At 40.1% G+C, this 23,973-nt stretch overlaps 1 protein-coding gene across 1 annotated transcript in view; it reads right to left on the minus strand.

Annotated features, from left to right (window-relative positions):
• CNN3 (calponin 3) overlaps positions 1-23,973 on the minus strand; it is a 33,581-nt gene that overhangs the window by 7,636 nt on the left and 1,972 nt on the right. The window lies entirely within an intron of this gene.

The raw sequence follows: 23,973 nt of genomic DNA on the forward strand, positions 1-23,973 counted from the left end.
CTGCAGCCCTGCTTCACCACTTGTGAAGCTTTTCCCCTGCAGGTGGGGACCGGGGCCTTGAACCTGGGTCCTTGCACATTGTAACGTGTGTGCTCAACCAGGTGAGCCACCACCTGGCCCCTGTGTACAGAATTTAAACAGCACACACAAAGAAGTTTAATCAAGATGTTTTTACTCAGTAACAAGGGTTAATATTAATAGTATATGACAATATGGTGCCAACCACATTAAATTTTAGAGATTAAGTCATCAATCATCATATAAATAAAGAGGATGGTTATGATTCTGGCACAAGTATAGTTATACAGTATCCCACTTGGTCAAAACCTATCAGTCCTAGTTCTGTATGTGCTAGTGTTTCTGTAAAATATTCAACCTAATACATATACACTTCTCAGTTCTAACTGTTGTTCTTACAATATGATATATTTAAACTCTACTCGGCTTACTCCCCACAGAGAGTATGAAATTCACTTTTAGACCCTCATACTATAACTGTCACTCTACAACTAAAAGAATTTTGCTGGTTCTATACTTAGAGAATTCCACAATAAAGGCAACTTACAGCACAGATGCTGTGCTATTATACATGCTAGAGCTGACAACTAAACACAGAGTTTGAAAGGCCCCTTCATTAATGAAAATATGATAAACCTCACTTAAAACAAATAATGAACCAAAACATAATCTTGTTAAAAATCAAGCTTGAACTATTTCTTGTCCTGGGATCCTTAAAGAGATTGGCCACTCAACTTTATCAGGATGAAGACAGCTGAGCAGGAGGACAGATTATGTGTCATTTTCCTTCTCGTTAGCACAGGTGAGAATGCCAGCAGCATGTATGCAATGCAATACCCTGGGGGACAGAGCTCAGAAGTCAGTTACAGCACTGCTGGAAACAAACGAATAGTAATGTTTGCTTCCATAAAACATAACTAGGGTTAGTTACTGAAAGAAATGAATACGCATCATGGTTCATTAGTTATGAATTCTTCAAGTTCTAGCCTAACATCAATTACAGAGAAACCGATAATAAACTAAGTGAAATGCTGCTCTAGATCCCTTCGTACAAATCCTTCCCAAGAGAGAAAATCCTAAGCTTTAAGACTTGCCATGATTGACAAGATCAGGACAAGCACAGCCCCTGGCCTGCTGACCTTAAAAAAAAAATTTAAAAAAATCACCCAACATGGGAAAACTAAGTGTGCATTCACATCATAGAACTGTTGATTTTGACTCAGAGTTTTCCATTTAGTAAAGGAGCAACCAGCATTTTTCTACTTAAATACTAGTACTTTTCAAATAAGTGAGCTTTCTGAAGTCTGAGTCTTAAAATCTGTTGCATCTGAATGGCTTTTTCCATGTCCATTAAAAGCCAACGACAGCTAGTTTATTTTATTCTATTCTATTATTTTCAATGTAAGAAAAAGATACAAGTTCCTGGTTGGGGACATGGCTCAGCAGTGGAGTTCCTGCCTTGCATGTCTGAGGCGCTTAGCTCAGTTTACATTTAAGTCGCCTCTACCCACCCCCACCTCTGCCACAACCCTTACCCCACTTGGGGGTGGGAGGATATTTCCCAGGTCATGTGGGGGTGGGAGGATATTTCCCAGGTTAAATTGGTGGACGTCCCTATTCTCAGTCACCCTCCCTCAGAGTCATCACACACCTTAGCCTCCTACAGATAATGTACCCCAGAATATAAGACTACTCTGTATTCTGTTTTTAGTGACTCTCTCCCCTTCCCAGCCTCCAAGGAGGCTAGGCTTTATTACCATGGGCAAATTATTTCACTAATTACCTTGTCATTTAGGAGACTACATCCTACATCATGTGCATTTTCCACCCAAGTCAGACAAATGGCTCTACATCTTTGGCAGAGTCATTTACTTAAGCTAGAGATTTACTTAAATGGGATTGCAAATGGAAATTCAATCAATGTATATGTTTGTATTAAGATAACTAACATCATGCATGGTTCCTGGATCAGGACTTGGCCTAGAGCACTCACTTAAGCAGCAAATAAACTAAAAATTCAGCCTGGAGGCTCGTTTATAAAAGATAATTTAGGCACTATGTCAAGCTAGTACCTAAAGTGAATAGTTTCCTGTTCTTTCATTCCTCTGCTTTCTGAAAACCACACATCTGTCCTGGTCTCCTTCCAGTCTGGCTAGAGAAAGTGATGCATCAAAGTTCTGCTGTAGGGACTTACCAACCTCTGGTAAGCTGTAGGCATCTATCAGTCTTATTAATCCTTCAACAACGTTGTCTCCCCCAATTCACTGAACAGAACTACTTATAAATGGCAACTTAAAAAAAATAAAATAATAATAAACTGGCTTAAATAAAACTAAGATCTAACTACATTTTCACACTGTACTCTTGTTCTAGGTGGCTAACAAACTACATATAAATAGAGGAGGAGAGGTATGAATGGAAACAAATAGGCAAAGAAGAGGAAATAACATTCTCCTTAAGCATTAAGTATAAAAAGCAGTTAAGTAGTGAAAATTCTTTTCAACCAAAGAATGCATTTCAGTACATCTAAAGAGAACACTTCATGCTAGCTAGAGTAGCTTCAGGCAGTTGTGCCTTGACTAAGCCTGGCTCTGCCTATCTTTGATATGGGCCACTGGCTAATTCATCTAACTTCTCATTGTTACTCGAAGTTGTCTGAACAATTAATTCAAACAGCAAAGACAGGAAAGTAATTATTTTCCTTCATTTTTTCAAAAGTAGAAAGAAGAGACTGGGATGTTTGTGAGCTGGTAGCAGTAGTAAGTCTTAGCCAAACAAGATCTATTACTATCTTGCCTAACAAACTGAAAAATACATTTCTATTTCCTTTGTTCAAAAGGTGTCTGCTCCAAACCACAAAGTGATTATAGGCCTAAGGTGAACTGTCCTAGTAGGAAAGCCAGAGAGAGAGATTTTCTTTTTTGTTGGTTATTCTCATCAAGAGAGTGATGAGAGAAAAATCAACAACTAGAGTCAGCTGGGCCTGTGTTCAAACCAGTTCAACCACAGGCTGACGCAGGGTGGAGCTCTACACAGCTGGCTGTTGTGAGACTTAATAGCACATGCCATAAGCATATACATGAAAAGTTAAAGCCCCACATGGTAAACCAAAAGTGTAAAGTAGATATGCACTCACATCAAGGAACCACTGGTTCTGACTTGTGGTTTGTTAAATGAACAAGCAGCAAGAATTTTATATTTAAATATTAATAGTTTTCAAATAAGTAAACTTTCTGCTGTTGAGCCACTTAAAGAGAATATAAGGTTGTTTAAAAAAATTCTTATGTAGGGCTGGGTGGTGGTGCACCTGACTGAGTGCACATGTTACAGAGCGCAAGGATTTGGGTTTGAGCCCCCGGTGCCCACCTGCAGAAGGAAAGCTTCATGAGTGGTAAAGCAGGGCTGCAGGTGTCTGTCTCTCTCCCTCTTTCTCTTCCCCTTCCTTCTCGACTTCTGGCTGTCGCTATCCAATAAGCAAAGATAATACATTTTTAAAAATTCTTATGAAATAATAATCTATAAAATATCTATTCTAAATGGCCTCTTAAACCTTACTCTCTGGCACAGAAATCTTGTTTTTGTTTGTTTGGTGTTTTTTTTAACATTTAGATCCAAATTTTCCCAAGGATGTGTTTTCATGAGCTATCAATTGACTATTATAAATCATTATAATTGAATGCCAAGTGAGAAGAATGAGAAAAGTGGGGGTGGAGGGAAGGGACAATTGGTGGAGTCAGAGGAAGAATTCAAAAACAATTTTGAATCTACTTTGACAAATTATTAAATGTTGCAGTATTTCTCAAGTCTAAAATTTTCCACATTCCTTAAGCAGAAAAAATAAAAGTTAATATGATGACATTTCAAATTCATAGTATGTTAATAAGAGAGAAAGCATTATAAACTGAACTGGAAATTTTATGAAACAGAGAAAATAATCATCCTCAAAAGAAAATAAGAGAAGCCTAGTTCTGTTAGTTTTTCTTTCTCTATTAGTGACTTAATATTAATTTACAAAATTGTAAGATAAGGGGGGTAGATAGCATTAATGGTTATGTAAAGAGACTCTCATGCCCAAAGCTCCAAAGTCCTAGGTTCAATCCCCTCATACCACCATAAGCAGAGCTGATAAGTGCTCTGATTTAAAAAAAAAAAAAAAAGTATGTTTTATTTTTTATAAGAATGGGAGCTACTCCCTGCCCTAATCTAACTTTCTAGCCCTTTTCTCTACTCTGACACCATTCTCTCAGACAATATTCTTTATTCTTATTTATGCCCTTTTCTTACCCTTGGTTTTTATTGTTGTTATTATTGTTGTTGTTGTTGACGTTGATGTTGTTAGGTAGGACCGAGAGAATGGAGAGAGGAGGGGAAGGCAGAGAGGGGGAGATAAAGATAGACACCTGCAGACCTGCTTCACCACCTGTGAAGGGACCCACTGCAGGTGGGGAGCCGGGGGCTTGAACCGGGATCCTATGTTGGTCCTTGCGCTTCGCGCCATATGCACTTAACTTGATGCACTACCGCCCGACTCCCTCAGACAATATTCTTATCCAACTTAAGGCTAGCTACCAAAGTCAAGCAAAACTACTATAATTCTATGCCCCCAGGAACACACCTAAAATGGTTCTCCTAGCTTTCTTCTACCCTAAAATCCCTAATCTCATCTGCTCTGATCCTACTTTTTGGTTCCTATTCATTAACCATCTTGTCTCAACTTAGGTAATGCCACCTTTCAGACACCAAGTTACAGATATTACCATGACTCCACCCCAACTTCTTTAGACAGACGACCTCACCAAAGTGCCCTGGACCCTTGCATCTCCAGAGCTCTGGTCCACTAGGGAAAGACAGAAATAGGCTGGGGGTATGGATCGACCTGTCAATGCCCATGCTCAGTGAAGAAGCAGCTACAGAAGCCAGAACTCTTCCCTTCTGCTCCCCATAAACAACCTTGATCCATACTCCCAGCAGGGGGAAAAGTGACAAGATGAAGTTAAGGGGAATCTGCACTCCAGCCCCATAAGCACCCAGAGAGAGAGAAGGGAAAGAAGAGGGACATACGGAGGTAGTTATGATGTCATGAGTGGCTTAAAGGGTAAGAGAGAATCAGGAAAAGAAGGGGCAACTGTGTATAAATGTGGACAGATAGTTGTAGAAAGATGGTTGGCCCATGTCTACAACTTTAGGGGAACTGTGGTGGATTACAATGGGGAAAGAGAAGATTCAGAACTCTGATGGTGTGAATGGTGTGGATTCAAACCCCTGTTGACATGTAATTCTGTAATATAAAAACAAAATAAAAAAAATTATAAGATAACGGGTAGAATTCTGCACTGTTCCCACCACCACGTTCTGTATCCCCATTATCTCCACTGGAACCTATAGTAAGTAGTTTTCCCAAGGTTGCAGATATGGGTTGTCTATTATTTTTATAACTATGTCTATATTTATATATATATTTGCCTTCTCTCTTTTTTTTTTTGCCTCCAGGGTTATTGCTGAGGCTTGGTGCCTGCACTACGAATCCACTGCTCCTGTGGCCCTTTTGGTTATTTTTGCTTGTTTATTTTGTTTTGTTCTGGGATAAGATAGAAATTGAGAGGGGAGGGGAGAGGAGGGGAGGGGAGAGAAAGACAGACACCTGAAGACCTGCTTCACCACTTGTGAAATGACGTACAACTGCTCAGCCTTGGTGCACCACTGCCCAGGTCCTCTGCCTTCTCTTTCTGTGTCACACCCACATCTATCACTACTTGCAAATGTCCTTTTTTTCCACTTCTCTCTCTGGGTCCTGATGGAGTTCAGAGCCCTCTGGTCATCTTCCCCTATCATTCCTCCGCTCTTGGGAGTATGGACCAAAATTCTTTTTGGGGTGCAGAAGGTGTGAGTTCTGGCTTCTATAATTGCTTCTCAGCTGGACATGGGCATTGGCAGGGTCATCCATAACCTGAGGCTGTTCTGTCTTTCCCATGGGGGAAGGCTCTGGAGAGGTGAGGTTCTGGGACACACAGGTGAGGTCGTCTGCCCAGGGAAATCAGGATGGAATAATGATAGCATCTGCAACTTGGTAACTGAAAGGTGGTAAGATATAAAGCATGATAAAATGAATAATGTAATGAATAGAAACCAAAAAGTAGGAATAGAGCAGATGAGACTAGAGATCTTAGGGTGGAAAAAGCGAGAAAGTCTATTTTTGCTATGTTCCTAGGGATCTATGATTTTCATAGTATTTTCTTGAGCTTAACAGGTAGCGGTGGAGGTGGACAAAAATATTGTCTGAGAAGATGGTGTCAGAGATGAGAATAGGGTTAGAAAGTTGAATTAGGGCAGAGAGTAGCTCCCAAACTTTAAGAAAATCTATAAATAAAAATAACTGTTTACCCCATCCACTGGACCCAGGACCCATATGCATTCATATTTAGCACAAGAGCTTGTATAATCCCAGGTACAGAAATCTTATTTCCAAAGGCTGTCAGAAAATAACTCAGGTTAATAGGATCATATTTTAATCTCTAATAATTAAGAGATCACTTTTGAACTGTTTGATATACAAAACCTTTTAGAATCAAAGGACAAGGAGCAATTAAAGAATGGACCAATAAAATGTACTCAGTGTTTTCATTTAAAAAAACTTATTTTTTGAATACTAAAAGTGTTCACCCTGTTTCTCATACAAGAAAATCAGCTGGAAAAACTACTTAATCTCTTGGCCAGAAGATGGTTCAACTGGTATACTGCCTTACCACACACAACGCTTTGGGTCCGAGCCCCAGCTCCATGGATGGTGGAGTAGCTATGGTTTCTCTGTTCTTTCTGTCTTCCTCTCACCTCTCTCTCTAAAATAGGAAATGAATAAACTAATCTAGGAGATTGCTCAGTGGTGGTAATGGGTATGTGTGAGACCCTGGGGCAACATTGAAAAATGAAGTAATCTGATACTCAGTATTTCATGGGAATTTCACTCTAATTTGTTTAAAAATCATTCAGCCAAGTTGTTTATAAACAGTTTTCTTTACTCTTCTTTATCAAGGTTTATTTTATCTGACCTTCCCAAGAACTTTCAGACTCTGCCTGGTTCTTTCAAGTCCACATAGTCTCCTTCCCCCACACACAAATTCTCCAAAGCAATGTGCCCAACCCACTCTTTCGGTTGAAGCAAAGTTGCAAACTACTATGATATAGTCATCACAAATACTAGCTGAGGGCTTTTCAGCAGCATCTCCTGGAAGGGGGTAGGTAAAGAAAATGAGTAAGAAAAGTTCTCTGTGAGGCATGTGATGAGGCTGGGCATTTTTCTTCCTGCTTTTCAGTGTTCCGCCAATTCCTGGCAATCTCTTCACATCCTCTAGTGTTTTTGTGGAGGGCTGGTGTGAACATGGCATCAGTCTTGTGCAATTCACCTTTCCTCTTAAGAATAGCCAAGAGGACTGTTCTGGGACATTACCCTCCTATTCAAAGGCAACTCAATCCTTTCTGTAGCCCTATCTTTGTATTTCTGCTACAGCACTTGATGCTTGAAAAAAATTAATGAAACATATAGAAGTATGCATGACTGGGGGCTGGATAGTAGGGCGCCGAGATAAGTGCACACACTGCATGCACAAGTACTAGGATCTGAGCCCCTGCTCCCCACCAACAACAGGAGGGATGCTTCACAAGTGGTGAAGCAGATTCTGCAAGTGTCTTTCACTCGCCCTCTCTACCTCCCTCTCCTCTCTCAATTTCTTTCTGTAGAAAGAAAAGAAGGAAGGGAGGGAGGGAGGGAGGGAGGGGGGAAAGAAGGAAGGAAATCTGGCCACCAGGAGTTGTGACTTCATAGTGCCAGCACTGAACCTCAGCAATAATGCTGGTGGCAATAAAAAATAAGTAAATAAACTATTTTTTTAAAAGTATGAATAAGCATGGTCCAGGAGGTGGCACAGTGGATAAAGTGTTGGACTCTCAAGCTTGAGATCCTGAGTTAAATCCCCGGCAGCACATGTACCAGAGTGATAATCTGGTTCTTTCTCTCTTTCTTCCTATCCCTCTCATTAAGAAATAAATATTAAATAAATAAATAAATAATTTTAAAAGAATGTATGAGCATAAATTCTCAATGAGGGTAATATTGCCCACTAAAGGGGTGAAAACTAGTTTTTGGGGTGGGTGGTGAAAACAGCCTTGGATAGTATCAAAATATGTGACTCCAGCAAATTCTATTTGTTTTAAATGGTGAAAGTTTGAAGTGTGTGTGTGTGTGTGTGTGTGTGTGTGTGTGTGTGTGTGTGTGTGTGTGTAAATAAACTATGGTTATGGAAACAACGCAAATGCCTATGTACAAGATAGATAAAGAAAATAATATACATGCATACATGCACATTATGCATACAATTTAATACTTCTAGTTAAAAAGATGAAATCTTGTTATTTACAACAGTATGGATGACTCTGAAGGGACTGTGCTAAGTGAAATAAATTAGACGGTAAAAGGTACTCACAGATAAAGAAACAAAGCAAGTAAAACAAAAACAGACCCTCAGACTCTTGCAACAGAATGGTAATTACTAGAGAAGTGATAGTGGGTAGGTGGTACAGGCACAGGGGGATAAAATGGAAAATGGCAGATGGTGTGACTGGATGCTGCACAGTGGATCCAGTGTGCTATTTACAGTTGTCAAGGTGTGAAGCTGTATACATGAAACACATACAATGTTGTAAATTAGTGATTTCAATAAAAATATAATAAAATACTGTAGGAAAGCAATTATAGAAACAATGTTTGAATAACACAAATATAGTAAAAAAAAAAAAAGTATAGCTCTTTCTCTGCCCCTCTCTACTTCCCTCCAGAAGTAAATTCCTACCCAGCTGACAATTCTTCCAGACTACATGCAAACATATTACAGCAAAATCATGCATAAAACAGCACAAGATTAAGATCCCCTTCAAAAACAGTCCCTGAGGGGTCTAAACTTACTAAGAGAAAAAGGAGACACTTGATCAGATAAAAAAAAAGCTTGCTGATTGCCAAGAAACAACCAAGCGCTTCCTAGTACTGAGGTTTGAGAATTTCCCCCCTCAGAATGTTTAAAAGAGGACACAAAGGTATGAGGAAAACTGCTTTAAGAGTCATCTCAACAACTGATCTCAGAGTGAGATTCCCAGAATGTTTTTTGGTGATTCTCAGCATAAGCAGAGAACATGCAGTCAAAGCACAATTTAATAAAAAGACAAGAGATGCACCTGGCATGACATAGGGTATTATAAAGAACTGCCTCATGGTCCCCATTTACAGCTAAGGACATTCTAGAATCTACTAAACAAATGTCTTTCCCAAGCATTCACTTCTCATAATCTTACCTCAATACTTGTTAAAACTGGGAAGCAGATGGTCCTAAGATACTGTCTCTGGCGTTTACAACAGTATTCCCTAAGTTTAAGTCATGCCTGAACTCTGGCTAGGCTCCCTGTAATACATTATCCCAAATTCACTAGATAAAACCAAATTTAACATCAACTTTCCTTTCTTTCACATGTTCCTTGTGTGTTTTGGATTTTTCAACTTTCTTCTCCATTACTTCTTCCTTCTGTACCTTATCCAAATGATGACTACTACCTACCATACACAGTTCAAAGGCACACTGCCTTTAGCAGTTTATATACATTCTAGTACAAAGACAGAAAGATATTAAATAAATCTGTTAAGCTATGTGCCCCCAAAGGGAAAGGAAAGAAGTTGTATATCTGAAAGCAAAGGGAGACTAGAAATAGATAGGGCCTTCCACAGTCTCCATATAGAAACCAAGTAGATTTCCATCTAAAATGCCCCTTCCTTTTCTTCTTCATCCATTGTCACTCTTCATACCTCCCTGTGAGATCAAGAACAGGCTGTAACAATTCTTTCACATATCTTAACACCCTCTCCCACTCTCAAGAATCCAACAAACGTATAAATAGCTTAGTAAGAATTTTAAATATTCATGGTGGGGCTACAGCGGACTAAAGAGCACATGCTTTGAAATCAAATTTCAGAAACTTGTGTTCCCAATTAGTGTGCCCTAAGTAACTTGATCCCAATGACCTCACTCCTTACAGTTCCACTCCCTCATCTCAGGCCCACTTTGAGGATGAAGTTGGTTCCTTAAGTTGAAAGGTCTTCCCCAACACCTGACACTTATCACAGTTAATGTTCTCTGCTTATATCAATTTGAGTGCTTATATCAATTTGAGTACAGATACACAAAGCTTTCTAAGAACCCAACCTCAATACACGCTGTTCATTTTACTGTCTATGAAGCATAAAGTTCTACAGCAGACAAGTTCATCTGGAGTCACGTCCGTTTCCCTCACCAGTCATTTCCATGCTTACTTTGCACCTGTCACTACTCTGCTCTCTACTTAAGAGTGACTTAGCATCCTGAAATCTTTCTTTTTCAGATTATTACTGATAAAAAGGATGAAATAACTATCATTTTAAAAGCAGGTTTGTGGACTGGAAAGTAGCTCACTGGATAGGGCTAAAATCTTGCCGTGTGCATAGCCCAAATTTGAGTCTCTATGAAACTAAGGGAAACTCTGGAGCTGTGGTCTCTTTGCCCTCCAAGTATGCACAAATAAACCCTGAGACACAATGACTCAATATCTGAACACTGACAAACTTGTAAGAAACTCAAACTTAATGTAATAGGAGCTGTCCCACTACCCCCAAACAAATAGTAATACACAACGTATAAAATGTTGGACAATAGGATGTTGATTCTGTCTTCTCCACAAAGAGCTGAACTTTCAACCTACAAATCTTAAGCCATGATTGAAAGTTTAATAGATTTTTAAAGATCAAATCTAAATAAGGAAAGGAACCAGACAGTGGTACACTCAATAGAGCCCTGAGTCCTCACCTACAGGGGGGAAGCTTCACAAGTGGTGAAGCAGTGCTGCAGGCATCTCTCCCTCCCTATCTTCTCCTTCTCTCAATTTCTATCTCCTTCTAAAAATAAATAAATTATTTTTTAAAATCTAGACAAGGAGAGAACATACAAGCTGAATGCCCTGAAGAATCTAGACTCAAAAATAGTGACTTAAAAGATGTACATGTGAAATAGCTCACAGCTTGAGAAAACTTGGCAAACAACAGTGGCAGGAATCCAGAGACACAATAATGGCCCTTTCCCCACCCCATCAGAAAGGAAAGGGCTCACCTCCAGGCTGCAGACCCTGGCTGCCATGCTGGAGTGACTCCTGGAGGAGTGTGTGTGCAGGGACACTGGAGATATGGAAGGAGACAGCACAGGTTTTCAAGATGGGTGTTCTTCAGTTTTGTAGCCCTAAACCTCATGCCTGATGCAAAGAGGGTACCCAGCAGATGATTTCTCATCTACTGATCGTGTCATCAGACTTTGGGAGTGGCAAATGCTTAAAGGTCTATTTTGTTACACATTGGCATTTGCATTTGAATAGCACTGGTTTCCATGAGCGTCACATCACCTTGATCTACCAATCTAGTAATCTTAGATGGATCGCTAGGGACATATTTGTTTTGCTTTCTGATAAAAAGTCCCTTATGTTTACAGCGCTCCCCAAGCCAGTCTTGAAATCCCAGAATCAGGACCTGGTCAGAAGGAACAACCATGCCCGCTGAGCCAGTCTACGTCAAGGCAGGCGTGCATCCTGAGACCGAGATAAGACTCGTTCTTTTCTGCTTTGGTAGTCAACAGTTTGGAAACTACTGGACATACCTAATTAGTTTATAGAAATCAAATTGGGATTAAAAAGAAATAAAATCCAGACTGAAATCTTAGCTTACAAATTGAGATATAAATAAAATCCAGAACCACCAAATCCTAGAAGTGAAACACTAATGCTTTCTCCATGAGATAATACATTTGCTCTAAAAGAACAAATATTAACACTGAGGTGGGCGGTGGCGCATTTGGTTGAGCGCACATGTTATAATGCACAAGGACCCGGGTTCACACCTCAGGTCCCAGTGGTGAAGCCGTGCTGCAGGCATCTCGCTTTCTCTGTCCATCTCTATCCCACCCACCCCCTCAGTTTCTCTATCTCTACCGAAAAAAAAAGTTCACGTTATATGGGGTCTGCAGTGGTATACAGTTCTTTACTAGTGTGTATTTGTTTGATCACAGCAACCCTATGAGGAAATCAAGGAATGTATATTCTAATAAAATAGGTGAGAGAAATAAGTTTAGAAACCTTCGGCAAATATCACAAACACACACACACACACACACACACACTTTATGGAGAGAGGAAAATTAACAAATGGAGGATTGGAATCTGTATGTTGCCGTAGTGAGCTCAATGAAAGGGGATTTAACAGAAGCACCATGATTAAAATAGATGCCCTTCCTTCAAGTTTCATTTTCTTATTCTCAGTTCTTGAATATTTAAGAGTCTGCCCTTCATCAATATTTAACTTTTCAGGGATGCAGACTTTTTGCAGCCACCCAGATTTCCAAACATGTCTCTCTTCAACAGTAGTCTAGATGCCTCCTAAGGACCCTTTTGAGAGTTGGAACTTTCTGTTCCTAGAATAGTAAGGCACATCACTGAGCTGTATCTTCAGTGTATATTCATTTTTCATCAACTCTTTAGGAAGTTCCTATCACTGCATCTGCAGTGAGTTGATAAACTGAGGATGGCATGACGTCCACATGGACAGTCCCAAGTACAAATTATTCTGAAAAGGAACTCTCTTGACTGACCCAGGATGCCCTCGCCATTCCAGAAGCACTGACCACATTCCTCCAAATGCTCCAGCTGCCTATCCTGTGACTGAGGCAGAGCATACTCAGTCCTCTCGCTCTAGCTATAGATCAAATAAGGGAGAAAAGCAGCCAGGGAGAAAGGGGATCCCAGCACTTTCACCAGCTCCAATATCTGGATTTACTCAGGAACCCAGCTCTGGATTTCAGATAGTGAATTTCTTGTCTGTTTACTGTATAGGACACTGTCCATCTGTAAGAGATGGCTTTATAAAGCCCATGAAGAACAGAGTCAAAATACCTCATTTTAAACATACGCAACCAAAAAGGTTTCAGAGTCTTACAAATGTACTGGCTGTGCAAGATACTGTTACCTTTTTCTCTCCTATGAAAAGTAGAGAGTAAGAACTTTCCATTAAAAAGCAGAATGGCATTTCTCATCTCCTTTAAAAAATATTTTATCGAATAAACTAGTATATAAAAAGATAAGATGTTCACTTTCTAAGGCCATAACTAGGCAAAAAAAAAAAAAAAAAAAAAAGGTTTCTGGTTCATATTGCATTGATAAGCATGAGAAGAAAAAAATGAAGGAAAGAAAAGACAAGACTAGGACTAAGGTTTAAATAACTGTTCCAACATAAATTCTCTTTTGGGAGTCGGGTGGTATCACAGTGGGTTAAGCGCACATGGTGCAAAGCACAAGGACCAGTGTGAGGATCCCGGTTCAAGTCCCTGGCTCCCCACTGACGGGGAGTCACTTCACAGGCGGTGAAGCAGGTCCGCAGGTGTCTATCTTTCTCTCCCCCTGTGTCTTCCCCTCCTCTCTCCATTTCTCTCTGTCCTATCCAACAATGATGACATCAATAACAACTACAACAACAATAAAAACAAGGGCAACAAAAAGGAAATAAATAAATTCTCTTGTATAATATGTAATGAAGGTTTGCTGTAGACACCCAGACAAAAAGAAAAGAAAGATTGCTTTGCATCCTTTCTGGATCAAGGGTCAATGATCCAGAATGAGAGGAAGCAGGTTGCAAAGGGGACTCTAAAGGCTCAGCAGAGAAAAACTATCCAATCAACAGTGTATCTGCACGTAGGTGTTAATCTGAACCATCTCTTCCTATTCCTGAAGTCTAATCTCTCATTTCCTCACTTTGTACTTATTCCTAAATAACCCTGGAAATTTGCTCTACTAAAGGTGATCTCCTAAGATCAATAAAATCCAGAAGCTTGTTTCCAGTCTCCACCCCCCCACCCCACCCCACTTTCTCTTGACTTCTTATGAGACCATTCCCTCTCGGGTCTCCTTATTCCTCTTCCCTTTGGAAAATGTCAATTCTCCCTAAATTCTGGCTTCAGATCAAAAAGGCTAGGAGCAGGGGATTTGGAAAAAACACTCAGGCTAGATTTCCATGTCCACCGTGCCTAACTTTCCCCACCTGGTAAATCAGAGATGATTAACAGAAATTACATAAGAGGGTTTTGGGGAGGGTTTAATTATTTAATACCTACAAATCAGAAGAACACAAAATAATGCCAACCCTTATCCTTCGATCTATGCTTTGCTGGCCACTCCCACCCATCCAGATACCAGGAAATTGTCCTCCTTCAAATTTAATATACCATAAAAAACCAATGGCTCAACACTGTTTGATAGCTATTTTGATAAGAGATCATTTTCAGGTCAAGCTAAGTTTTAAAACTACTTAATCAAATCATCTGTAAAATGTTTGTCCTCACTCCATTTTCAAGGCTTATCCCACTGCCAACTTTCACTTGAGCGTAAAGATGGTGATATGTATGTAGCACAGGTCACAAATACCAAGTGATTTATGACTTGATAATAAAGAACTAATGCAGAGGACATGAATTTTGACAAGGTCACTTTGATATAGCTTTGTTCTGTATTTTTAGCATCAAGAAGAGGTTCACCTCTTTTAAATTGTTAGCGGGAAGTATAAGCTAGAATTTTTTTTTTTTTTAGCAATTTGGTACTTCAAATTACATATTTAAATGTCAGATCAAAAGGTATGTACTTGAAGGGGCCAGGACATTGCCCACCAGTAGAGAGCGTACTTTAGCATGCACAAGGACCTGTGATTGAGTCCCTAGCCACACGAAAGCATCATGCAATGAAGAAGGAAGTTTATGATGGTGCAACTGTGCTCTGATGTCTCTCCCCCTCTCCCTACTTCTCACCTTCTACATGAAGGGAAAATAAACAGCCAGGAATGGTGAAATCATACAGATGCAAAATCCCAGCAAAGCCCTGGTAGCAAAGGGGAAAAAAAAAAGTTATGCACTATTCTAAAGGATATATCTACCAGTAGATAAGCAATGATCAAAGAATATTCAAAATTGTAGAGATGTTGGAGCAGAGGTAGGAGATACAAGATACTTTCAGTGTGTGTGAGAGAGAAGTGGGGGGGTGTTGTTTTTATTGGGGTATGAGAAATGGGTTAGGGATTGTTCATTTTAATCTTCTTGGGTCAATTTTGGTTGTGGGTTTGTTTGTTTGTTTTTCCTTTTTTCTTTTTCTTGGAGCTGTTCTTGTCACCAGAAGCTTATTCTTTAAAAATTTATTTATGAAATGAAAATATTGACAAGACCATAGGATAAGAGGGGTACAATTCCATACCAGAAGCTTCTTCAGGTCCACTGTTGGATGGCTTCTCAGTGAATTTTTTTTTTTTCCTGCTTGAAAACAATCCTGTCTCCTATCTTTCTGATCTCTAACTGGTTCCTCTTCAGAGATCCCTTCCTCTTGGTAATTTATAGTGCTGACTGTCTCTTAAGATCACTATTAACTAGGTCCTCCTTGGAAAAAAGCTTTCTTTTTCTTGGGTTTGGAGACAAGTTCCTGAGGAGCCTGGGGGTTTTGCTTTTTTTTTTTTTTTTTTTTTCATTTTAGGTCTTTCACTTGTATTCAACTGACTTCACACTCCTCAGAGTGCTAGCTCCATGAGGATAATTTCTGGAACCATCCGTTCCACCCTGGTTCCTTCCATGGCTGCCAGTTCTTAGCAACATCGCCCCGCCAGATATTCGTCAGGATGCGGCATCGTCTAAGTTCATTTCCCACATCTACGCTCGACCAGACCTGCCAATATACGCGGATATCTTCGCCCACCCTGTCCAACGCTTGACGTCTCGTCACCCAATCTGGTCCCCTATGCCTACACTGAACTTCTCTGTTCCAGACTCTTGAAAACAGAGTTGGCAGTCAGCTGAGGTAAAGAACAAACACCTCATCACAGACCCCTGCAAGCGTCAACCCGGCTTTGACCTAGCACGTTATGATTGGGCCCTCCTCAATGGCTATCGAACAGGCCATGGCCGGTGCGCCGCTATGTTCCATCACTGGGGAGCCAGAGACGACCCGAACTGCCCCTGCGGCTGCAGACAGACTATGACCCACATAGTCAACGACTGCCACCTCTCCAGATTCAAAGGAGGTCTCGAAACTTTACATCAGGCTCAACCTGACGCTGTTGACTGGCTACGGAAGAAGGGCAAACGCTAGAAGAAGAAGAAGAGTGCTACCTCTGTCTTTTGACACTTGGAGTACAATTACAGCTAGGAATTTATTTTCTTCCTTCAAGTGTTTCTTCTCCTGTTTCTCCATTTTCTTAGTAATTTCAGCAGCAGCTTCCCCTGTCTGAACCACAGCTCCTCTATGACTTCCAAATTCTTTCATAGACTCTCTCCTATGAAAGTCTCATAAGGCAGCCATTGCTCAACCTGTTCTTAAAGCTTCTCTCCAAATACACTTGTGGGCACCTCAGAGGAAAACTGATTGATGAGGTGACACTGCACTTATCTGCCAACTATAGGGAGATACAACCTTTGTTCTTGGCAGCTGCTCAACAAATAAAGGCAGAGAGGAGACCAAGTCAGTATTTTGGGCCCTGGAAACTGGGTCTCTATGCTGGGCTCTGGGAGTCACTGAGACACCAGGACTGGCCATCACCCAATACTTTCGCTTCTTTACCTTTTATATTTGGGTACTGTTCGTTTTCCCCGCAACCAATGTTTCATCTACAAAGTATAAGGATTAAGGTGCAAAGAGCTTCTCTCAGCTGGGGAACTAGGCAACTAGTAGAGCATCAGATTTGTATGCCTAAGGTTCCCAGTTCCATCCTGAGCATCACACATACCAGAGTGGCATCCTTTCTCTCTCCCTTTCTCTGTTTCATGTGAAATTTCTTCTCCCATGTTAAAAAAAAAAAAAAAACTTAAAAAATATGAGAAAAGAGTTTCATAGGCAATAAGGAAGAGACTCCAAAGAATAATAGACCCCCCCCCAATCTTCATGCAGAAATGATTTATCCAAAGATTGTGGGCTCAATAAGGATTCAAATGAGTTCTTGTTCCAAAATCAGTCTTTTCTTCCACTTAGTGTTCTCCCACCCCCTTCACCTCCTAATAAAGTTAAAACAAAAACTAAAAAAAAAAAAAAGCTAAAAATAAGTAAATAAATAAATAAGTCTATCACACAGGCAAGAATACTCGCCACTGAGAAGATTAAGAAAAGCCAGCAAGGTGGTGGCTTAGACTCTGTGGCTTAACATAAAGAACTTTAAACTCATAGAGAAGGGAGATTGCATCCAAAAGCAATCACCATCACTGTGTCTGATTGATGCACCATGAATCCGCACTGATTCAAACCAGCCCACGGGAATCGCATCTCAAAGGGTGTTGCCAGCACAGTTCAAAAGTTCATAATAAGAGATTTGGCAGAGATATACTGGCAGACTAAAAAACCACTTTAATTCTTCAGCAACTCTTCAAAACGTAGCTTCCTTTTAGAAGGTACTGTAAACAGACTACAGGAAAGGGTGTCAACAGCAAAACTGTAACTGAGAGGAGAAAAAGAAGAAAATAACAAAGCAAGCTGAAAGAGGAAGAAAAAAAAACTGGAAGGCTGGCTGGAAGAGCACAACCACAATGCTCTTGTGTGTGGTCAAGGTTTTTTTTTTTTCCTTGTTTTTTTTTTTTTTTTTTCATACCACATCCAGGTCTCTGAAGAAAGGTAAAGAAAAAGCAGAGACAGATGCAGAGCATAGAATGGGCTTGGGGGAGGGACTCCAGCTATGTGTGGACTCTGAAAAGCTGGGGGGAAGGGCAGTCCCACCTAAGTCACTAAGGGCCAAGGACCCTGCCAGGCTCACAATACAATGTTGAATGCAACCCTAATTTCTATACTTGAACCAAGTATAATTTCTATACTCGATTAGAAGAACTATGATTGCTGCTGTTATTTTTGCACTCAAAAGTAGAATCACATGCTTGAATTATGAGACTTACTACACATGGTATTGATTATTTTTCTCCTACTTCCTCCCACGTGAAACAGGAGGAGGGAGGGAAAACTGCAATAATAAAGTACACTCCACACACACACACACACACACACACACACACACACACACACACACATATTTGTGAATGCCTTTGGAGAACTAAGCAGGGCCAATAGGCTTGGGATAGTGAAGAAAGAACAAAGTCTAAATATTTGGGAAGGGGAGAGAAGAACCAACAATATAATCATAGCCAGTCCTTTCTAGCAACTCGGCAGGCAGGGTCCCCTGGAAAATCTGTGGGAAGGGAGGAAAGAATAGCCATTAAAGTTTAAGCTTTGACTTGCCCAGAAAAGTCCTTCCAAACACAAAGGATCTCCTCTCTCATATCTCCAACCCCTAGGTCTTCCCACAGCACACAGACATCCCCAGCAACCAATTGTACACCCTGAAGGTTCCCAGTCATGAGGGTGAAGGAAGACATGGAAGAAACCCCCTCCCTATATAATGAAGAAAGCCAGGAATTAGTCTTTTCTACTCATGGCCAAGCTTCTCACAGGTCTAGGCAGACCCAGAAGGCTTGCAGTGGCAAACAAGATTTACACACTGGGAGCAGAGATGTTTATTAAGAGTCCACTGTGGAGGTGGATGAGCCCTACTTGAAACTTAGAAATGAGAGCTGTTTCTTATTTAACAGAAATGTATCTCCCAGAAACAGAAAGTCAAATAATGTCATGCTCAAAATACAAGGTATCCAAAGACTCTGAGGGCAATGAGGCTAGAATGAAGCTAGGGCAAGGGCAAGGGACCCCAAGTTTTCATTGAGGGAATGGCCAGCAGGCTGCCAGGAGGGTCACATTACTGACACCAGGAGGGTCACATTACTGACAAAGAAGAAACAGAAGGGGTATTATTGAGGGCTGTGATTCCCTCCTACCTGCCAGAAAGAAACTTTATTCAGTGTTCACGATAACCCAGGAACCAGCAGAGAACCAGTTAGCAAAATGGAATAATGGACAACTTTATACAATATGTATTCTAAACATGAATTTTCTTTACATGAATTTTCCTACTGATTGCTCCTTCATCCCAAAAAGGTATTCTCCATGTCCTCATTTTACAGATGAGACACAAACAGGTTATTTGCTCAAAGTTAGAGTAAAGGGGAGAATCAAGATTCCAACCCATTTAGTCTTCAGTCTACTTCACAGTCTAACTTCTTGGTTGGATTTTCTCACTAGTAACAACTACAGATTTAGAGGGGCAAGAGCTCTTCCTATTCTGTACAAATGACAACCCATAATACTGTATTAAGCATCAGTATCCATTAACTGACCTGAATTAGTCTAGACTTAAAAATCCTTAGCAAAAATCTGAGCACATATGCATTTGACCATTAGTTAAGTGCACACTATGGCTATGAGTTCAGAGTAAAGAAGCAAGTCACATGTTACAAGATTCTAATGAAACAATAAAATGAAACTTGCCCCTGAATCTAAGAATGAGCTTTCTCCCACCACTTAGTTATACTGATATGGTTAAATAAAACATCTCCTCAATTAGATAAATGGCAATGGCTGATAAAAACCCCAAACCATCCAAACATGCTCTTTAAATGTTACAGATGTTAATCATGGTTCATTTCTTTGAGATGTATCTCAGAACATAGATGTGTATGCATACATAGCACATAATGATCATATATATGGCCTCTTAGAATATATAGATAATATATCCATATAAATATATATATATAGTCTAATTGCTGTCCATTTCAATTTTATCTGCTTCTGGTGTTAAACATAGTCATAAGCTAATCACGGTTCATTATACATTGTCATGTAAACAGAAAGTACTCACACTTATCATTCCAGCCTGAAAGGGAGAAAGGTAGGGGGGAGGCTGGGTGGGAATAAAGCTCTGGTTGATGATAGCAGTAGCAATGTCTTCACTGTCAAGTTTATCTCATTTTTTTATCAAGAATTATTTATAACATATGAGAGAGTGTGTTTCACATCAGAAAGGCAGAAAAAGAGAAAGAAAAACCAGAGCACCACTCTGACGCATGTGGTACCAGGGAGCAAACTGAGAATCTCAGGCATTCATCTCAGATGCTCTACCAGCTGAGCTATGTGCCCAGCCACATAGCTTATTTCTGACATCTGAAAGAATGTACAGCTGGTTCCATCTAATTATTACTATAAGATTGTTAACTTTACTCATAAATGTCTTAAATTTTTCATTAAAAGTCTCCCATAATGGTGTTCAGCTATTGGGGATAACATTTTGGAAGATTCTCAAATCAGACATTGCATGAGAACAGGACTTTCAGAATGGACATTCCACTTTCCTTAGTATTCAATTAGCTTTCTCTCCCAAAACATTTCAGAGGACTCAGTCCTACCTACCCACCTACTCCAACCCTTCATCAACTTTCTCCACTTTCCTAGGCCTTTAGGAAAGCTTCCTGCAGCATTTGCTCTACGACTGGCCAAGACATGCTTCACTGCATTCTCAACTACACATGAAACCACCCTGAACATCTTGTTCACAGTCAAGTGTCAGGAAATATTGTGCTTCCCTTTTCATTCTGGCCTCCAATGTGCAGTCAGGGACATGATTCAGCCTGTATAATATACACAGGAACTTATCACTTTATCAGTGTTTCCATCCCTCACTGATCTTACTAGTGTCTCTATTTTTCCTGACCTTTTACTCTATTAAGACTTGATCACTAATTAAAAGATGTTCATATTTCAATTTGAAGGATTCTACCTTTTCCCCCCAGTTGTGATCATATTGGGCACCACATGCTTTTTCACACACCATGCTTTTTTCAGAGAAAGACGGAAAGACACCACGGCATCAAAGCTTCCCCTAGTGGTGGCACAGTATTCCTATGTGGTACAATGGGGCTCAAAGCTGAATTCTACTTTTTTTTTTTTTTAGGCTGTTTTCAAACTTCTTGTCCATTGAAGAAAAGTCTGAATGCTATGCCATGTATTGTCATCTTGTCAAACAAGTATCTTAGGCTTATAGATTCTTCCCCATAAATTTTACTGTTTAAAAATATTGAAAGGGCCAGGCAGTGGTGCACCTAGTTAAGTATACATGTTACCATGCATAAGGACCTAGGTTCAAGCCTCTGTTCCCAACCTGTAGGGGTGATGCTTCATGAGCAGTGAAGTACATCTGCATGTGTCTATCTTTCACTCTCTCTTTTTAAATCCCCCACCCCCTCAACTTCTCACTGTCCTATCAAACAAAATGGAAAAATAAAGAAAAAAAAAAAAAAAAGGAAAAAATGATCACCAGGAGTGACCCATTTGGGGCACTAAGCTCCAGCAATAACCCTGGTAGGAAAATAAAAAATACTTAAGACTCAGGAAATGAAGGCAGGACCATTCTAAAAATAGGATACACACAGAGAAAAAGTTATAGAATCACCATATATCACTGGCCTTGGGAGAACTACTGCAGTTTCCAATGAAGGGGACGGGGGACAGAACTCTAGTGGTGGGAACTGGATGGAATTATACCCCTATTATCTTACCATTTTGTAAATCAATATTAAATCACTGATAAAAGATAAATTAGGGAGTCGGGCGGTAGCGCAGCGGGTTAAGCACACGTGGCGCAAAGCGCAAGGACCTGCGTAAAGATCCCAGTTCGAGCCCCCGGCTCCCCACCTGCAGGGGAGTCTCTTCACAGGCGGTGAAGCAGGTCTGCAGGTGTCTGTCTTTCTCTCCCCCCTCTGTCTTCCCCTCCTCCCTCCATTTCTCTCTGTCCTATCCAACAATGACAACAATAAAACAACAAGGGCAACAAAAGGGAATAAATAAATAAATAAATAAAATCTTTTTTAAAAAAAAAGATAAATTAAAATAGTTAAGATCAAAAACTTCACTAATAGGCTGATTTCACAGGTGGCATATAAAAATTACAGAAATGGGATATTTAAAGACTAGTGACAAACAAGTCTAGGACAACAATACTTTTTATTTTAGATACAGAGTGAAAATGATTGCCAAGTTTCCTTCAATGCAGTGGGAGCTAGGCTCAAACCCAGGTTGTGTACATGTCAAAGTAGTACACTAAGCAAGCTATTTTGCCAGTCCTAATACTAATTTTCTAGTACTAAAAATCTAATTATCTACCATGCAGGCTTTGAGTACTGGTTAAGTCAGGCATCTCTCCCTCTCCTCCGTTTCTCTGCCTAGGTGAGCCTGCCAGCACGTGAGTAAGGGCTCTTGGGCTCTCAGGCTCTCCCTCTTTCCCTCTTTCTCTCTCTGTCTCTCCCTCTCTCTCTCAGCTTACAGGTACTCCAACATTCTTAATTTTCCTGAATAACGTTTAGAATTCCTGAAAAAAAAAAAAAAAACAGTCAGGCATCTTTCAATAGTGAGCCTGTAGGATGGTGACTACTATTTAACCCCATTATTTAATTAACATCATAAAAGACAGTAAAGTGGCAGAGAATGGAATGGAACTCCACATCTGCTTGACTTCCATATCTATGCTGCACTGCCTTTCCAAGATGTTTACATTTTCCCCACTTCCTTAAATAAGGTTTTAAGAAGGGGGGGGGGGGACACTGATATTTAAGTTAGATTATCAGTTATGTAATATATTAAAAAAAAAAAAAAACTAATCAAAGGTGTCCAATATGAGCACTCCTCAGTTCTGAGCCTTCTGATGAAAAGTAATACTGCACATAAAAGTCTAGCAAACATGGATATTTGAATTTCAAACCCAGAACGTATAAAAATAGCATCACATGAATAGTAACAATGTCAAGAAGTGACAGGTGGGGGGGTGGGGGCACCAACAGATAATAGTAATTATAATCCTAAACAATGGCTTCACTCTTTAAGAATTAAAATTCTTAGAATATTTACAACTTTCCTCTGAGTCATCTTTTGAGCAAACCCTACCCTTTCTAAAATGCAGAATCCTGACATGTAAATAATGTCAGATAATCCCAACAATCCTATCCACTTCACAGGTTGCCCTGCTGTTCAGATTAAAAGACTCCCTATGAAAAGACCATATAAACCTGGACCCTCACATCTTCGGTGCTCTGGTCCACTAGGGAAAGATAGAAACTGGCTGGGGGTATGAATTGACCTGTCAGCGACCATGCTCAGTGGAGAAGCAGCTACAGAAGACAGAACTCCTCCCTTCTGCTCCCCATAAACAACCTTGATCCATACTCCCAGAAGGGGGAAAAGTGATAGGATGAAGATAAGAGGACTCTGCACTCCAGTTCCATCAGCACCCAGAGAGAGAGAGAAGGGAAAGAAGAGGGACATATGGAGGTAGTTATGATGTCATGAGTGGCTTAGAAGGAAAGAGAGGATTGAGTCAGGAAAAGAAGGGGCAACTATGTATAAATGTGGATAGATAGTTGCAGAGAAGATGGTTGGCCCATGTCTAAAACTTTAGGGGAACTGTGGTGGACTGCAGTGGGGAGAATGAAGATTCAGAACTCTGGTGGTGTGAATGGTGTGGATTCAAACCCCTGTTGACATGTAATTCTGTAATATAAGAATATAAAAAGTTTAAAAAGACCATATAAATAAAAGAAGTTATTAAGAGCTGGGGTTGGTACTTAAAAGGATAAACTCACAGTTATATGAACCAAAAGTTATAGCTATTTTCCCAAAGCTTCTGAAAACTGAGGTTTTATTGTTTGTTTTAATTATACAACAGTTCTGGTGGTACAGCCTTCATCAATGCATTTCCTTCAGTCAGTTCAATAATAAGTATGAAGTGAGCAAAAAGCTACTTCATTAGTCAGTAAAAAGAAATTAATGTGGCTAATATTAATATCCAAGAAAAAATAGTCACTTGTGGTCCTGCTGAAGTTATCAGAACCACATTTACTATGCAAAAGGTCGAGACTCAACTACAGCTAGCCAAGAATCACAGTAGTGAATTAAAATTCATGT

The sequence above is a fragment of the Erinaceus europaeus genome, chromosome 11 (genome assembly GCF_950295315.1).
Source record: "Erinaceus europaeus chromosome 11, mEriEur2.1, whole genome shotgun sequence".
Taxonomy (NCBI): Eukaryota; Metazoa; Chordata; class Mammalia; order Eulipotyphla; family Erinaceidae; genus Erinaceus; species Erinaceus europaeus.